Here is a 13,312-nt window from a genome sequence, read left to right as displayed (position 1 = left end):
ATACTCCCCAACTATCCCCAATCCCCCATTCCCTAGTCCAATTTTCTGTAAACAACACTCTGTAGAACCGACCTTCCCCTTTTTCCCCCATTAAATGTCGTGCCCAGGTTCACCGCATCTCACGTAGACAACTATAGGACATCTTGCTAGTTATTCTTAGTCTATGTCAGTAAAGGACTCGTTTCCATTAATTCTGACTCTTCGTTGCACCAGAATGTGATTGTATGGCACCAGTAGTAAGTTTAGGACCTTCCAATACCTCCCCGCATCTCTTGCTCATGAAACTACAACAACAACAACAACTACAACAACAGCGGGGGTGGCGCGGCGTCGGCGCGGGGAGTGTGCGTCCTCACTCCGGCTTGGTTAGCCGCCATTGCCCATGTGCTCCGACGGGGTTACCACACAGGGGCTGACTGTCAGCTCCTCGTCAAGGGCGGAGCCCGGTAACCCCCCGCACCCAATAAGAAGTGGCGGACCGATTCCATCTGGGGCGCAGCTAATGAGCCGAGGGCGTGTCACTCCCCGCTGGATATACGCAGCCACTTACCGGAGGTGACGTCAGATGCGCCTGAGCTTGAAGAAGAACGGACGCCACCTCCAGCGCGACGATACCTACCCGCATCTTTGGACCGGACCGGGTCGATTCTGCCCCTGAGCCAAGGTGCACCTTGAGCCATCGATTCTGCCCTTCCTTGCCATCAATCCCTGTGTGAGTCAGTCTTGTCCCGTTTGTCTGTGGTCTGTCGGGATTAAGATAAGACCGTGTATAAGTGCCCACCTTTCTGTGCTGTACCTCTTGTGCCGTGTAATCTAAACGTTCCGCATAACCCATATTATATCCTCCTCCGGAGGTCTTGAGAACTGTACCCCTGGTGTCGTGTCATTTAACCCAGCCGTTGTGTCCTTTCCTTCATTGATCTAGCGTAGCGCGATTCAGCCAACGTTCGAGTATAATCGGGTAACTTGTGCGAACACGGCGGCCATTCCGCTCGGCCCAGCATAACATCTTAATAAGTCGTGTCAGTAACAATTGGTGTCGGGAAGTGGGATCGGGCCCGGAGCGCGTTTCACGCGCTCGAAATTATAACAGCGAAATTTAATTGTGTTTTCCAAAAAAAAAAAAAAAACCCGAATTTTGAAAGTCGCGCTATGGCAGACCAAGACGGCTGGGTTCCGGTAGAGGAGAGTGAGGCAGGGTCGATCCAGGACCAAATTGAGGGACATGAGGAGAGCGAAGCAGTGAGGGTAGCAGGGTCGCAAAATGGCGTCGTCACGCACGAGGTTGCGGGCGCGCAAAATGGCGCCTCGCACATGGCCACGGCGACCGCGCCCGCGACCGTAGTAGCGCCGCTGGTAGATTTGAACCTTTTTTTATACAAATGAAGGCCCTTATAGACAAGAATAGCGAAGAAATGGAAAGCAGAATGATGGGGGTAATGGGGAACCGGATGGATGCTCAGAGTGAGCGATTGGAGGGCCAATTGGGGGTAATGGGAAACCAAATGGGGGTAATGAGGGACGAAGCGAGGGGTACCGGTGAGGGGTTAGACAATAATTTTAAGGGATTAGACAAGAAATTTGGGAAATTAGACAATAGATTAGGGGAAATACAGGAGGGGTTAACGGGGGTAGAAAATAGAATGGCTGCCCAGGAGAATCAGATAGAGGGAGTGAAAAATGGGTTAGAGGGGTTAGAAAACAGTATGGAAGGCAAATTGAGGGACATGAGGAACCAAGCGGAAAGGGAAGTTAAACAAATGGGGCAGCAGATAGAGGGGGTCAGAATGGGGGTAGAAACCAAACTGGATGCTCACAGGGAGGAAATGGAGCAGATGAGGGTGGCATCTGGGCAGGAGATGCAAGTGATGGGAGAAGAGATCAGAAGAGGGGTGAGTGAGGAGGTCGGAGGAGTGCGCGAGGAGGTGAGGCACTGTAAGGAGCGCATGGAGAAGGAGGTGAGAAAGGGGACTGTAAAATTGCAAGGTGGTATAGAGGAGTTGACGCTGGGAGTAGAACAACTGACAGTGGGACAAAAGGAGTTGGGGGACCAGGTAAAGAAGAACACAGCGGTAATAGAGGGTTTAAAATCGACACAGAAGGAGATGAAAAAGGACGTAGGGGTAATTAAAAAAGAGTGTCAGACGGTACATGAGGACCTGACGAGGAGAATGGACAAGGTGGTAGAGGTGATGGAGGTTAAAGAGCGGGAGGTGCGGGAGCACATAGAAAAAAATAAAGTGGAGTTAGAGGAAGAACTTAAAGGGGCGCACGAGGAGATGAAGGAGGTGAAGCAGAAATTAGAAGAAGTGGAGGAAGGGGTGAGCGAAATTAAGAAGCGACGGAGAGAGGATAAGAAAGAGATAAAGGAGGAAGTAAAAGAATTGGTCCAAAGTCTGTGTTCGGATCGTGATGATGTGCTCATTAACCGGATGAGGGATTCGCAGGTGATGGAGGAGAAGCGAAGAGAAAGAGGACCCGGTGTAAGTGGTGACCAATATGGTCGTGCGTATGATGCGCCAGGTGATTTAATAAGCTTGGGGGTCGAGATAGACCCGGATGTTCGTGAGAGGCCAAGAGTGAGGTGTATGGCTGGTCCGGAGGGTATGGAACGAGAGGTGCGAGATGTGGGTGAGCAAGGTTGTGGTGGTATGGAATGGGTAGCGGGTTGCGGAAGTGTGACCCATGCATCGACACCAACAGGGGTAGTTGTTGGAGGGACCGGGGAGGCACGAGAGCCCCTTGGGGGTAATGTACTGTGGGGGCCCGGCCGGTTCGGCCCCGCGCTGACCCCGCAAGGGGCGACGCACGGGGTCCGGCAGGCGGGCAACGACTCGCATACGAGGTGGTCCCACAAGGTCCCACTCGCGCCGTATGACGGCAAGAGTGATCTACGCGCGTACCTGGCGCAGTTTGACTGTGTGTGTAAGGGCAACGGTTGGGGTGAGGACGAAGGTGGAGTACACCTGGTGGCCGCATTGCGCGGCGCGGCGGCGGAGGTGCTGACGGCATTACCAGCGGGTGCTCTCACCCTGCCAGCCCTCCGCGATGCCCTAATTAATCGATTCGGCATTGAACAGCAGAGCGAGCTTGTTAAAGCTCAGCTCGCGCTGCGAAAACGCAAGCCCCAGGAAGCCATCGGGGAACTTGCCCACGACATTCGCCGCGCAGTGGGGATCGCACATGCTAGCATGGCAGCGGATTCCCGGGAAAGCCTGGCGCTGGACCATTTTATCCAGGCCCTCCCGGATATTGAGCTCCGGCAACAGCTCGCCATGTGGCGCCCGCAGACTCTGAGCCAGGCGGCTGACGCTGCGGCCCGTTGGGAAGCAGCGAGGCCCCTGGCCCGGGGGGGCAAGCGTCTCGCAATGGCGGTCCGCCAGGTGGGACCCCCGATGGAGGGCGGACCCCTTAGGGGGCCCGCCCCCGACGTGAGTCCTGACCTGGCGGGCATGGTCCGGAGGCTGGTGGACCAGCGCCTGGCGGGACCTGGACCATGGCAGGCGGCCCCGGAGGTGGCCCGCGGTGGACCACGACCGGGTAATCCAATTCGGACCTACAGGGGGGGAAATTTGGAATTCCGGAGACAAGCACCTTATCAGGTGAGGTGCTATACTTGCAACCGTCTGGGTCACCTGGCGCGGCACTGTCGAGCCACGCGCCGGGATGATCCCCGGTGGTTGAGGTCCTCAACTCCGCCCAGGGGGGAGCGGGTTAGCCGACCCCAGACACCCCCCCGCCAGACCCCGGGAAACTAGAAGGTGTCGGGCACGTAGGGCGGTGTTCGGCAGAAGAGGATGGAGGAGAGCCCTCATTGACGCGACAGGTCATTTATTGTGGCCAAATTGGAACCGGTAGCCTGACAATCAGATGCAAAATTGCCGGCGTGGGGGTAGACGCCGTAGTGGACACAGGAGCTAGCGCCACGATCATCAGCCCTGTGGTCCTTGATTCGAGCGCAGGTGGCTGGGATAAGATCCAGCGCCTGCAAAATTATAGTTTGCAACTTGCTACCGGGGTAACGGCCCCGATCATAGGGCGTGGTTCTGTGACCCTCAAGTTAGGGTCGGTAAGGAGGGAGATAGATGTTTGGGTGGCGGAGGTGTGCGACCCATGTTTAATAGGGTTGGATTTGTTGACTGCCAGCGGTTGTAAAATCGACTTGTGCCGGGGGATCCTGCAGGTGGGAGTAGAAGTGCTGCCGTTAGGGCGAGTGAGCACGGCCGAGAGAGCGGAGCTGGAGGCTTCCGAGGCCGTGACCATCCCCCCAAGGGCCGAGGCGATAGTGCCGGCCCGGTGGGCAGCTCACCCAACGTGGCAGGAGTCCTGCGGCCTGGTCGAACCGGTGGCAGCACAGTCCATACCGGGTTTAATCGTGGGCCGCACCCTTGTAAAAACGGACGGACCGGTAGTGGCCGTCCGAGTAATAAATATGAGTACAGAACCACGCACTATAGTAAGGGGCACGAGGGTAGCTGGCTGCACCCCAGTTGAGGAAGTTGCGACAGTGAGGGGCGAGAACGTCCAGCCGAGCCGACCCCGGGGGGAGCCTTCAATAAGAAGTAGGAATTGGCCCGATCCCATTTGCGAGATGGTAAATCGTAGTAGCGTAGAGTTGGGAGGTACCCAGAGGGAGGCCTTACACAAACTGGTTGGGTCCCATTTGGACCTCTTCTCCCTGTCCACCGAGGATATTGGACGTACGGGCCTGGTGAAACATCAGATCCACACCGGTGAGGCCCGGCCTATTCGTCAGGCCGCCCGACGGCTCCCTTGGAGCAAGAGGGCGGAAGCTGACGAGCAGGTTGAAAAAATGCTCGACGCAGGCGTGATCGAGCCCTCGGGAAGTCCTTGGATGTCACCTGTTGTGCTGGTCAAAAAGAAGGATGGGACCACGCGGTTCTGCGTGGACTATCGCCAGCTAAACAACGTGACACTCAAGGACTCATATCCCCTGCCAAGGATTGATGACACCCTCGATGCCGTTGCGGGCTCAAATTGGTTCTCAACTTTGGACCTCAAGAGTGGGTATTGGCAGGTGGAGATGGATAGGGCAGGGAAGGAGAAAACGGCATTTTCCACAGGTAAGGGACTGTATCAGTTTACTGTGATGCCGTTTGGTTTGTGTAACGCCCCCGCCACCTTTGAAAGATTGATGGAACATGTACTAGGCGGCATGCCATGGCAATCATGCCTGGTGTACCTGGATGACGTCCTAGTACATGCCAAAACGTTCCCCCAGGCAGTAGCTAATTTGGACCAGGTGTTCGGGTGCCTCAGACAGGCAGGGTTGAAGCTGAACCCGAGTAAGTGCACCTTGTTTGCCAAGGAGGTGGCCTATTTAGGCCACGTCATCGGTTGCGAGGGGGTAAAAACGGACCCAGACAAAATTAAAGCGGTAGAGGAGTGGCCCGCACCACGTACCATCAAAGAGGTGCGGGGATTTTTGGGACTCTGCTCCTACTACCGGCGCTTTGTGGCGAAATTTGCGGAGTTGGCCCGTCCCCTCCACCGGCTTACGGAGAAGGGGACGCGATTTAATTGGACACGGGAGTGCCACGAGGCCTTCCAAAAATTGAAGGGGTGTCTAACATCCGCACCCCTTCTAGCTTACCCCACTAGCAACGGGGCATTTACCCTGGACACGGATGCGAGCCAGGAAGGATTGGGCGCAGTTTTGTCTCAGACACAGGAGGGCATGGAGAGAGTGATTGGTTATTATAGTCGGGCCTTAAGTAGGCCCGAGCGAAATTATTGCGTCACTCGCAAAGAGTTATTGGCTATGCTGGCTGCCATGAACCATTTCCACCCGTACTTGTACGGGCGGAAATTTTTGGTTAGAACTGACCATTCCTCCTTGCAATGGCTCCTTCGGTTCAAGGAACCAGAGGGCCAAATTGCCAGGTGGTTGGAAAAGTTGCAGCAGTACGATTTTGATGTGGCCCATAGGGCCGGGAAGGCCCATGGTAATGCGGACGCACTCTCTCGGCGTCCTTGTCTGGGGGAAAACTGCAAATTTTGTGCGAGACACGAGGAGAGGGAACAATTGGGCGATTCGGACCCGACCCTCGTTGTCCGGGCAACCCGGGTGAGAGGGCCAATTTTGCCACTAACCGCAGATGAGGAATTCGGAACTTTGGCATGGAGCACGGCCCAGCAGGAGGATCCTGTCCTGGGGCCAGTGTTCAATTGGGTCAAATTGGGGCAAAGACCAAAGGGGGAAGAGGTCACCCCCCTCGGGGCGCAAACAAAGGCATATTGGGCTCAGTGGAAAACCCTGGAATTGAAGGATAACATCTTGTATCGCAAGTGGGTGGAGGTTCCCTCTGATAAAACTTCCTGGCTGGTGGTAGTCCCAAATAAATTTAAGACCGATATATTGCAACAGGTGCATGGTACCCGCCTCGGCGGCCATTTGGGCAGGACAAAGACGACATCGCAGGTACGCCGGAGGTTTTATTGGGTGAATATGGGGCGCGACATACAGGACTGGTGTCGGAGATGCGACGCCTGTACTGCCAAAAATGGACCAGCACGGAGGATGAGGGCCCCCCTTCAATTACACCAGGTGGGGGCCCCCCTAGAGCGGGTGGCCATGGATATCCTAGGCCCACTACCCCGCACCCGCCTAGGTAATAAGTACATCCTCGTTGTGATGGACTACTTCACCAAGTGGCCGGAGGCCTACGCCCTCCCCAACCAAGAAGCAGGGGTGGTAGCGCAGGCCTTCGTGGAAGGATTTGTGTGCCGGCATGGGATTCCACAGGAGTTGCACACCGACCAGGGACGAAATTTTGAGAGCAAATTGCTAAAAGATGTGTGCAGTCTCCTGTCAATTCGGAAAACCAGAACAACACCTTTAAGGCCTCAATCTGACGGGATGGTGGAGAGATTCAACCGAACTCTAATCCAACAACTGGCACTGTTCACCGCCACCCGTCAGGATGACTGGGACGAACATCTCCCTTATTTGCTCATGGCCTACCGAACCAGCCAGCACGGGGCCACCGCATGCAGTCCAGCGTTGCTTATGTATGGGCGGGAGTTACGGGCTCCCGCCGACTTGCTATGCGGTCCCGTGCCAGACACAGTGGTTAACCCGCCGAGGGAGGGGTACGCACGTCACCTAGAGGAAGGCATGGAGCTAGTCCATGCCTTCGCCCGCCGCCAACTCCATCTGGCGGGGGAAAAGATGAAGCGCAGGTACGACGACCGGAGCCAGGGGAGTCAATACGCTCCGGGGATGAGGATTTGGTTCTTTAATCCCCGGAGGCGGAAGGGAAGGTGCCCAAAACTCACCTCCCCCTGGCAAGGCCCAGGAGTCGTCCTGTCGCAAATCTGTGACGTGGTTATTAAGATCAAAATGGGGCCACGAGCCCTCCCTCGGATCGTCCACGCCGACCGGATAAGGCCTTACACCGGCGAGCAGGCGCCCCCGTGGATTGCCTCGGCTTTAGATGCCGAGGCGGGACCCAGTACCTCTGAATAAGGGGGGCTTATTAGTGCCAGAGGACTGGGGGATTGATGAGCGATGGGCCCGGTGGGTAAGGGTGGCATCCCTGCCACCCTCACCAAGGTGGGGCAAAGGAGCAATAGTTTATGGGGTGTATGGCAGTGAAAACTAGCCCGGGTGGGTTAGGATATGGTGTGTAGGGATCTAGCGAAGATGACATTAGGTAACGTTAAGGTTAGATAGTGACTGATACCTGTAGTGGGGACGCAGGTAGTTTAGTGTGGATGATAATGACGAGGGAGCGCAATAGTTTAAAGGGACGACTGGGAAGCGCAAGTTTCAGAAGGGAGTAGTTAGATGAGATGATGCTGTGTGAGAACTGGACAGGTGTGTGGAGCAGTGTGGAGCAGTGTATGAGTAGTGAGTGTTGTGGATCCGCGCGAATGCGCTTGGGGAGAGAAGGGTGCAGGTGGCACCAGGTGTGAGAGCACAGGTGTGCAAGTGCAGGTGTGTGGAATACATGGAGTAAGTGGTACGGAGTGGTGTGCATGGTGCGAAGGTGTGGATGGGGGAAGAGTGGACCCCCTTTTCACGGATACCCGGACCGGGTAGTGTAAGTGTTAGGTAGAGGGTATAGGTAAATTGTGGTTGAATATTGGCATCTGTGGTGCGTGGTGGAAGAATGATGGATGGATGGGTGCATTAGTGTCGTGGAAATGGCTGGGCGTGTAGCCTGTTAGTGTGTGTAGTTGGTTGAGCACTCCACCACTGTGAGGATGTCGGCCAGGTGAGGCCGCAGGTGGGCTCTGGGAGCCGGTAGAGTTGTGGATGGGGCCCGAGGATCCGGAGGACGGACCCGGGTAGCCCAGTGCCAGAGAGGGCACCGAGTGGGGTGAGCGCCAGAGGGCCTTCCCCAGGTAGATAGGTTAGGGTGAGGAGCAGGTAAGCTCGGGTGGCAACTACAGTGGTGGAGGTGTGCAGGTGGGTAGACCTGCTGGGAGAGCTACACGTCACAGCCCAGAAATTGTGCGAAGGCACCGGGAGATGAATCGGGGGAGTGAGACCCCAAATTGAAAAGCACCACAGTTTGGCCAATGGGAATTGGTTTTTAGAACCCATAGTGTAAGAGGGCCAATGGTTTGGCAGGAGAAAGACCCCGGGTAATGTAAAGTTGTTAAAGTCATTTAGGAAATAGTTAGGATTGATGAACCTGTCGCACCATACGCAGCCACTTACCTGTGGTGATGATGACTCCACACCTGTGTTTTCTTTGTTCTGTGTGCAGGAAATGAGAATTGCTGTGTGGATTGGTGAGACGCATCACGACGTGGATGAGACATTGGGGTGATTCCATCTCTCCCTCCCTAGGAAGGAGGGACTGATGATGAATTGGTGATGGCAAATTTTGATGTTGAATTGGAGATGGCAAATTTTGATGAGAGTTGGAAATGGCAAATTTGATTGGTTAGGAGGGAGAGAAGACGAATTTGGTTTATGGGAGGAACGGGGAAGACAGTAGGGACGTTTGTTGATTTGTAAAGTAGATGTTTATGGGTAGTGTTGTGTTTTGTGGATACAGTAAGGGGTAAGGAAGGGGCAATGTAGGTTACCTGGTGGGGGTGGGGGGGGGGGCGTACGGTAGGAACGTACCTGTCTCACCTGGTTCCCATGTGCCCCCAGTGTGCATCACCTTGTATTGCGTGCACTTTTGCGCCCTTACCACCTTACTCACTTGTCTTCTTCTTTTGTCTCCCACCTCCGAGGATCTGGCTTTGGGGCAGAGAGAGAGGAGAGAGAGGTGCTGGCTCCGCAGTTGTGGGCCTGTACTTTCGCTGCTTGCTGCCTGGATCGATACACCATATGGACCGCAATGTTTGTGGCCACCCACAATGGATCGCAGTTCTTTTGCGGCCAAGCACCACCCGTGGATGGACCTATGGGTCAACGTGGCACCTATGCCATACAGGTGAACCACTAATAGTTGGACCCTGACACCACAATACAGAAATGGACGCGGTTGGCGCCTTTCTTTATTTTTAAAGAAGCAAGAAGGCCAAGTGCACCACATGAAGGCAAGACCAGCGGCAGAACATCGGCCGGCTGCGACACCACCGGTGATTGTTGAACACTTTATTGGTGCACCGGATGGTGCTGACTGTACATTATGGGGTGGTGCTTTTGGTGCTTGGATGGGGTGCTCTGCACATTATTAAAGGCCGTAAGGCCACAGAACACTCGTGGGTTGGTGTATCGATGCTGGCATGCGTGCTCTCTCTCTATGCATAACATCTGCATGTGTTCCTCCAAAAACAGGTCCTGGATCGTAGTGTAAATATCAGTGTAGTCTTGTGTAAATAATGCTCCCTACCGGCTGTATGTTTAGTTTGAGGATTCTTTCCGCGATTCGGTTATCCTGTGGGTGTGTTTCTGTGAGGAGAAGGGTGCAACGTCGCAGGGGGACATATTTACTCATTTGTGAACATCTGTAAAACTGTCGCACTCAGGGTTGAGTTAATAGTAGAGGGAACTACATCTGAGTGCCACACTAAAGTAAGTAAAAATTTATCGGGTCGGGACGCCCCGAGGTAGAGAAGGGTGCAATGTTGCGGATATGGGATTTGGCCTCCATCCATATCCGCTTGTAAATATTCCCCTATTTCCCCAATACTCCCCAACTATCCCCAATCCCCCATTCCCTAGTCCCATTTTCTGTAAACAACACTCTGTAGAACCGACCTTCCCCTTTTTCCCCCATTAAATGTCGTGCCCAGGTTCACCGCATCTCACGTAGACAACTATAGGACATCTTGCTAGTTATTCTTAGTCTATGTCAGTTAAGGACTCGTTTCCATTAATTCTGACTCTTCGTTGCACCAGAATGTGATTGTATGGCACCAGTAGTAAGTTTAGGACCTTCCAATACCTCCCCGCATCTCTTCCTCATGAAACTACAACAACAACAACAACTACAACAACAGCGGGGGCGGCGCGGCGGCGGCGCGGGGAGTGTGCATCCTCACTCTGGCTTGTTTAGCCGCCATTGCCCATGTGCTCCGACGGGGTTACCACACAGGGGCTGACTGTCAGCTCCTCGTCAAGGGCGGAGCCCGGTAACCCCCCGCACCCAATAAGAAGCGGCGGACCGATTCCATCTGGGGCGGAGCTAACGAGCCGAGGGCGTGTCACTCCCCGCTGGATATACGCAGCCACTTACCGGAGGTGACGTCAGATGCGCCTGAGCTTGAAGAAGAACGGACGCCACCTCCAGCGCGACGATACCTACCCGCATCTTTGGACCGGACCGGGTCGATTCTGCCCCTGAGCCCAGGTGCACCTTGAGCCATCGATTCTGCCCTTCCTTGCCATCAATCCCTGTGTGAGTCAGTCTTGTCCCGTTTGTCTGTGGTCTGTCGGGATTAAGATAAGACCGTGTATAAGTGCCCACCTTTCTGTGCTGTACCTCTTGTGCCGTGTAATCTAAACGTTCCGCATAACCCATATTATATCCTCCTCCGGAGGTCTTGAGAACTGTACCCCTGGTGTCGTGTCATTTAACCCAGCCGTTGTGTCCTTTCCTTCATTGATCTAGCGTAGCGCGATTTGGCCAATGTTCGAGTATAATCGGGTAAGTTGTGCGAACACGGCGGCCATTCCGCTCGGCCCAGCATAACATCTTAATAAGTCGTGTCCGTAACAATATATATATATATATATATATATATATATATATATATACAGTATATATATATATATATATATATATATATATATATATATAAATAAAATGACCAATATACAGTCACGTGAAAAAGTAAGTACACCCCATGTAAAGTTTTGACTTTTTCAACATACAGCTATTTGATCTTCATTTCAACTATATTGATAGATAAAGGTGATATAATATAACAAATATCATGAAACATTTACATTTTGTAGTCCATTGTATAATTTAAATAAACATAAATGCAAATTTCGCATGTGGGAAAAGTAAGTACACCCCTACAAGCCTACATTTATCACGACTTCAAATACCTAAAATTAGAATCAGGTGCACCAGCTCAGGTGCAAATGATTAGAACATGGTTAGAGAGGATCTTGGAGGAACCTGTCTTATTTAAACCTCAGACATTTAGTTTAGTTTGCTCTTTGTTGTTGAAGTGCGTGGCGTCACCATGCCTAGATCAAAAGAGCTCTCTGAGGCCTTCAGAAAGAAGGTTATCGATGCCTACGAGTCTGGGAAGGGATTGTAAAAGATCTCCAAACAATTTGAAATCAATCATTCGACTGTCCGGAAGATCATCGACAAGTGGAGAAGATTCTAAACAACTGCCAACCTCTTCAGGCCAGGCCGTCCCAGCAAGTTCAGCCAGACATCAGACCGCAAGATGCTGAAAGAAGTCTCTAAGAACCCCAGAATGTCATCACGGGACATACAGGATGCTCTTCCCACTGTTGATGTCAAAGTGCACGAGTCTACCATTAGAAAGAGGCTGCACAAATTTGATCTACATGGGAGGTGTGCCAGGACGAAACCTTTGCTGTTCAGAAAGAAGAACAGGGCAAGACTAAAGTTTGCCAATGAACACCAAGGCAAAGACCAGCACTTCTGGAACAATGTGCTCTGGACAGATGAGTCAAAGGTGGAGCTATTTGGCCACAGTACCAGAAGACATGTTTGGCGAAAACCCAAAGACAGCATTTGACCACAAGAACCTGATACCAACTGTAAAGCATGGTGGTGGAAATATTATAGTTTGGGGCAGCTTTGCTGCATCAGGGCCTGGGCAGCTCACCATCATAGACTCCACTATTAATTCTTCATTGTACCAGAGGGTGCTTGAGGATAATGTGAGGCCATCTGGCGGAAAGTTGAAGCTCAACCGAAGTTGGACCTTGCAACATGACAATGACCCTAAACATATCAGTAAATCCACCAAGGAATAGCTGAAAAGAAAGAAATGGAGGGTTCTGGAATGGCCAAGTCAAAGCCCGGATCTAAGTCCCATCGAGATGTTGTGGGGGGATTTGAAACGAGCTGTGCATGCAAGAAACCCCTCAAACATCGCACAGCTGAAAGAATTCTGCATGGAGGAGTGGGCAAAAATTTCTCCCAGTCGATGTCAGAGACTGGTAGACAGTTATAAGAAACGCCGACTTGAGGTTGTTTCTGCCAAAGGGGGCAATACCACCTATTAGAGCCAAGGGTGTACTTACTTTTCCCACATGCGAAATTTGCATTTATGTTTATTTAAATTACACAATGGACTACAAAATGTAAATGTTTCATGATATTTGTTATGTTATATCACCGTTATCTATCAATATTGTTGAAATGAAGATCAAATAGCTGTATGTTGAAATATGTTGAAAAAGTCAAAACTTTACACGGGGTGTACTTACTTTTTCACGTGACTGTATATATCTTAGTATAAAAAATATATCTATCTATAATTCCAGTAATCTCTGTCTGTACGTTTGTCTGTGACCGCTGTTTCTCGACAACCACGGGTCCGATATACTTTTAACTTGCCAGGTATATTGCTGGGGACCCGAGGATGTGCCTTTTCAAGGTTTCATATTAATCGGACAATTACTTACCGAGCTATGTCCAAAAAACGATTCAACCAATCAGAGAGCAGCGAACTATCGCGTGTGCCGAACGTGGCGGGCACACTCTGCCTCGGATGGCACATTTGAGAGCGTATTCATTTATTTCACGTTTGCAAACTATGTTGGCGTTAAACTATGTTTTACAACTAATAAAAACGAATTTGCGATTCATTCGCTTTCCTGCGCGTTTGTGCACGCGATGGCGATTTCTTTACCAAACTCCGGAAGCCGTTCGCTTTGGACCAAACC

Source organism: Myxine glutinosa, chromosome 10, assembly GCF_964187855.1.
Source record: "Myxine glutinosa chromosome 10, kmMyxGlut1.1, whole genome shotgun sequence".
In the NCBI taxonomy this organism is placed as follows: domain Eukaryota; kingdom Metazoa; phylum Chordata; class Myxini; order Myxiniformes; family Myxinidae; genus Myxine; species Myxine glutinosa.
This window is presented reverse-complemented; position numbering follows the sequence as displayed.